Source organism: Elephantulus edwardii, unplaced genomic scaffold, assembly GCF_000299155.1.
Source record: "Elephantulus edwardii isolate Elephantulus edwardi_28Jun2011 unplaced genomic scaffold, EleEdw1.0 scaffold00242, whole genome shotgun sequence".
NCBI lineage: Eukaryota > Metazoa > Chordata > Mammalia > Macroscelidea > Macroscelididae > Elephantulus > Elephantulus edwardii.
This window is the reverse complement of record NW_006399992.1, coordinates 2739570-2745530: the sequence shown is the minus strand read 5'-3', so window position 1 is coordinate 2745530 and position 5961 is coordinate 2739570. Positions and strand designations below refer to the sequence as shown.

The 5961-nt window shown below is 41.7% G+C and overlaps 1 pseudogene; it reads right to left on the bottom strand.

Annotated features, from left to right (window-relative positions):
* Window positions 1–414: 414 nt before the first annotated feature.
* The window catches only part of LOC102862378, an 11707-nt pseudogene continuing 6160 nt past the window's right edge, over window positions 415–5961 (bottom strand).

The following is a 5961-nucleotide window of genomic DNA, read 5'->3' as shown; positions in this document are numbered from 1 at the left end:
ATACCTAGTATATCAATATTTGTGTTCCATTTCTTAACAATGTCCTATTTTCTTACAGTCATGCTTCTCATGTTCCATGTTCCAATCACTAGTGTCTGCTTACAGCCGTTCCTTCTTCTCTGTATTTCTGTTTCTAAGATCTCAGTCTCAATTGCCATGTCTGCTAGTCCAAGCCATAGTCTAAGTGTGCTCTATTGTACATAGTCAGTCCTTCTTCCTAGTCTGTCTTAATCTTTAAATATATATATAATGGTATCTGACAGACAAGCATTCCACAGAAAAGAGCAGATGAAAGACAAGTTATAGCAATGCAAGTTAAAGCCTAGTTATAGCAATGACCAATAGATTCAATGTTGCTGCCCACCCACGCTTCCTTACTCCACCACTCTCCCTTCCTACTTTTGCCTACAGCATTCAATACCCGTCTGCCATTGACCGGCCCCTGATGTGATGGCCTAAGTCCCAAACCATCAGCATTTCTGTGATTCTGATTCTGAATTGTGCTGCTGTGAGTCTCTAATGATGTAGCCAATATGACTTCAATTTAAAGTTAAGTACAACTGTAATATACAACTTCCTCTCCAGGATTGCCTTTTCATGGGTTAATACCGCTTGTCTTCCATTTGAAGCCAGGTGCTGATGCACATTTTCTTTGCCTGCGGCCCTCGGACAGACCCAGAACTCTTTGTCCAGCAATGCTTCAGGGTACACGGGCTGGCCAATGCGGCCTGAGGTTACTTGAGTTACAATTTGGAGATCTGAAAGCTCCACTTCTCTCTCCTCCCTAATTCCAAAAAAACCCTCTTTGTCCAGCAATGCTTCAGGGTGTGAGCGCTGGCTGATGAGGCCTGAGGTTGAAAAGGTATGGAGACAGGACACATCTCTGGCTTACACCTTTCCCAGTTTTGAACCATGCAGTGTTTCCCTGCTCCGTTCTGACTACTGCCTCTTAGTCCAAGTATAGGTTTCCCATTAGCACGATCAAGTGTTCTGGGATTCCCATTCTTCTCAGAGTCAGCCACAGTTTGTTATGATCCACACAAACGCCTTTGCATAGTCAAGGAAACACAGATAGACATTCTTCTGGTATTCCCTGCTTTCAGCTAAGATCCATCTAACATCAGCTACACTATCCCTAGTACCACGACCCCTTCTAAACCCAGCTTGGACCTCTGGCAGTTCTCTGCTGATGTGCTGTTCCAGTCGTTTTTGGATAATCTTCAGTAGAATCTTGCTTGCATGTGAAATCAATGACACTGTTCTGTAGTTTCTACACTCAGTTGGGTCACCTTTCTTTGGAATGGGAACAAATATAGATCTCTTAACAGTCAGTTGACCAAGTGGTTGTTTTCCAGATTTCTTGGCACAACTTGGTGAGCACGTCCAGGGCAGCATCTGTTAGTTGAAATATGTCAGTTGGTATACCATCTATTGATAATTCAATTTTTATGTTTTTTGCATCTGAAAGCTGGAAAGGTATACTTGGGTTGTGGTTTTGGAGAAGAACACTAAATATCCCAAAGAGTGTAAAAAAAAAAATCCCTAAAGAGAGAGGTCTTTGAAAAAGTGCTGCTAGAGTGGTTCCTTATAGGCATGTATGTGAAACTTAATCTATTTTGGGAAGTTGGTAGGAAGACTGTCATTGAGATGGATTGACACAGCAACTGACTCAAGTGTAAGATGACATAAACCAGGACAGAGTTAAAATCTGTTGTTCATAGGGTCACTTTAACTTGTACTCGATGACACCTAACAACATGCTTTTTCCACAAAATTTAGATGATGTTCTGCTATCCATATAGTTTTTATTACTGCGGTTTTGTTTTTGTTTGTTTGGGTGTGTGTGTGTGTGTGTGTACCGTCAAATCAGATCTGACTGATACAGGAGGAGATTGCCCTTCCTTTTCCCGCTGAGGGTCTCGTGGATTTGAACTGCGTACCTCTGGGATTGCAATGCAGCTTCCTGCCCCTAAGGCCACCAGAACTCTCTCGGTTTGTTTATTTTTTAAAAAAATAGGCTATAAGGTACTCCTTCCCAGTCTGTCTTGGTCTGAAAGTGTCACTGAAACCATGGATCACACTGCTGATATTTGAAATCCCTATTTCAGAACTTTCAGCATCACAGCAACACACAAAGTCAAAGTACAGAAGACTGACAAATAGTAGCACTGGATATGTTTCATGAAACTGCATGCAAGTAAGTAGGAAATGAACAGGTTTTTTTAGATGTTAATTTAAAATACAAAATTATTAAAAGGAAATTTCTTAGCCTTTGATTTAAGTTTTGTATCCTGATTTTAAAATTCTTTGTTAGTTTTAAGCCTGTAATTTTTATAGCTTTATAATTTATCAAGTTGCTAGTGTGAAATGTATGTTGCTATGCCATTTCAAAAGTAAATCAGTTACTTAATAAAAGTGAAAATAATGTGTGAACATTTCCTGTTTCTTGCTGTCTTTTTCTAAGGTATATTCAAGTTCTTTGAGAAGTCCATAGATTATGGATCATTGTTTTTGGCAACCTCTTCTCACCCAGAAAGTCAGTACAATAAGCATTTATGAGAACATTCACTGAGCCAACTGTAGAAACATAAGATTGCTTTTCTCTATTAGACATCTGCCACAGTCCTATTACCTCTTCTGATGTAGCAAGCAGATACCATTCCCTTTAAGACCAAAGGGAGCTCTGATGGCATAATCTGTAGACAGCTGCTAATTGGAAGGCCATGCCTTTCTGGTGGTTCAGATCCATGCCTGCAGGGACAAAGATGGACACAATTTACAGCCTCTAAAAACCCACTGGAGAGTCTGCTATGAATCGGTTCCTACATAACCACAGTGACTATAAGGCCAAAGCTAATGCTACAATTTGAATTAGATTGCAGACTCCAGTACACAGTTGATACATCAGGTTGGGCACACACAGTTTATAAGGAAGTTATTTCCTCCTATGTTGGCTGCTGAATCCAAAAGGTTCTGACACAAGAGTACATTTTTTCATGATCCATTTTCTAGATGGTCTACTGAACTGCCTAGTAAAACCAAAATCAGGCATGTCTAAGTATCAGTATATAGATTAATTTGTTATGTGTCATCTAGTCACCTGCGATTAATAGCGACCCTATGTACATTAGCTCTGAAAGCTCCCCTATCCTTTGTCAATCTTATAGTCTCTAACAGACCTAATCATATTGCTCCAGTCACTGAATTGATCCATCTCATCGTGGTCTTCCCGTCCTGTGCTATCCCTCCACCCTTCCAAGCATGATGTCCCTCTCCAAGAACTGGTTTCTCCTGGCCACATGCTCAAAGTTTGTGAGATGGAGCCTCAAAACCCTTGCCTTCAGTGAGAAGCCTGCTTTTACCCTCTGCAGAACAGACCTGTTTTTTCTCCTGGCAGTCCATAGTATATTAAACACTCTTCTCCAGCACCACAATTCAAAGGCATCAATCCTTTTTCAGTTATTCTTATTGTCCAGCTCTCTGATGGATAACAAGTAATTGCAAAGACCATGGCCTGGATCAGGTGCACCTTAGTCTCTAAATTGACACTGTTGCTCTTCAATACTCTAGAGAGGTCCTTGCCAGCAGACCTTCCAAGTGCAATCCACTTTTTGATTTCTTTACTGCTGGGGCCAAGAGTGCTGGTTGTGGAATCAAACAAGCTGAAGTTACCAACAATCTTAGTCTTCGTCCATTATGAATCTGCCATTGGGACCAGTGGTGAGGATTGTCATCATCTTGATTTTGAGCTTTAAATCATATTGAAGAGTGCAGTCCTTGAACTTCTGCAGCAAATACCTCATGTCCTCTTCAGTTTCAGCAAGCAAGGTTGTGTCATCTACATAACAAATATTGTTGATGAATCTTTCTCCAATCCTGATGCCACATTCCTCCTTCCAGCTTCCCGAATGGTCTGTTGTGCATATAGATTGAAAAGGTATGGAGATAGCATGTATCCTTGACACACTCCTTTCCTGATCCTGAACCATGCAGTGTTTCCTTGCTCTGTTCTGACTACTGCTTTCTAGTACAAGTACAGGTTTCACATGAGCACAATTAAGTTCTGGGATTATTCTGAAGGTTAACCACAATTTGTTGTGATCCACACATCAAATGCCTCTGTATAGTCAATGAAACACATTTGTCTGGTACTCTCAGCTTTAGGCCTAGATCCATCTAACGTTGGCTATGATGTCCTTACTGCCATGGCCTCTTCTAAATGCAGCCTGCCCATCGGTCAGTTGGTTCTCTGCTGATATATTGTTCCATTCATTTCTGCGTATCTTAAGCAGGATCTTGCTTGTGTGTGATGTTAGTGATACCATTCTATAATTTTCACTTTGTTGAGTCACCTTTTTTTGGAATGGGAATAAATACAGATCTCTTCCAGTCAGTTGGCCAGGTAGTTGTCCTCCAGATTTCTTGGCAAAACCTGGTGAGTGTGTCGGGGCAGCATCTGTTTGCTGAAATAGCTCAGTTGGTATTTCATCAATTCCTGGGTTCTTGTTTTTTACCAATTCCTTCAGAGCATCTTGAACTTCCTCCTTCATCACCATAGGCTCTTGACCATATATTCCATGAAATTCTTCTCTGTCAGGCAGTTATTTTTGGTATAGTGCCTCTTTGTTCTCCTGTCATCTTTTGATGTCTTCTGAGTCATTCAACCTTCTGCATTTAACATCCTTAAGTATTGGAACTTGAAGCTTGAATTTGTTCTTCAGTTCCTTCAGCTTAAGAAATACTGAGCGAGGTCATCCCTTTTTATTTTCCAACTCCAACTCCTTGCACATTTCGTTATAACACTTTGCTTTGTCTTCCCATGCTGCGTTTTGAAATCTTCTGTTCAGCTCCTTAATTTCTTGATTTCTTCCTTTTACTGTGGCTTCTTGGCATTATGGTGCAATATTCAGAGTCTCATCTGACACCCATCTTGGTCTTTTCTTCCTCCTCTGTCTTTGCATTGACTGTCTGGGGCTCATTTTATGTTTCATGGCCAGTGGGTTGGGAGATTCTTGTTTGCTTGTTTTCCTCTTCAGAGAGAAGCAAGATCTAGTCCTCTTTGTTCTTCACTGTTTTTCTAGTTTCTTCTCCCTCTGACCGCTAAAAACTTTGAATGGCAAGCTACTAGGCTATAGCACTCACTCCCCCACCCCTTAAGTTAGTTTGCATGTAATCATTCATTTACATGTGCTTTGTGTTTCGTTGTTGTTGTTGTTATGTGCCATCGAGTAGCTTGCGACTCATAGTGACCCTATGTACAACAGGCCTAAACTGTGCTCTGTCCTATGTCTATCTCACTGTCTCCGACACACCCATCCCAATTACCCCAGTCGCTGAATCAGTCCACCTCCTAGAGGGCCTTCCCGTCCTGCACCTGCCCTCCACCCTTCCAAGCATGATGTCCTTCTCCAAGGACCAGTCTCTCCTTTCAACCTGACTAAAGTATGTCAGACGAAGCCTCAGAATCTTTGCCTCCAAGGAACAGCCTGGTTTAACCCTCTGGAGGCGGAATCTGTTTGTTTTCTTAGCAGTCCATGGTACCGTCAATACTCTTCTCCAACTCCAAAGCTCAATGGCATCAATTCTCCTTCTATCTTCCCTAGTCATTGTCCAACTCTCTGATTCATAACAAGTGATTGAAAAGACCATAGCCTGTATCGGACGCACTTTAGTCTCCAGAAATACAGCATTGCTCTTCAGTACTTTAGAGAGGTCCCTAACAGCAGGCTTTCCCATCACAATACATCTTTTAATTTCCTGGCTACTGGTGCCAACAGTGTTGATTGTGGAGCCAAACAGACTAAAGCTGTGAACAATTTCAATCTCTTCACCATCCATCCTGATGCTACCAACTGGTCCAGTGGTGAGAATCTGTCTTCTTGACATTGAGCCTCAATCCATATTGGAGGCTGCAGTCCTTGACCCTCTGCAGCAAGTGCTTCAGGTCCTCCTCAGTTTCAG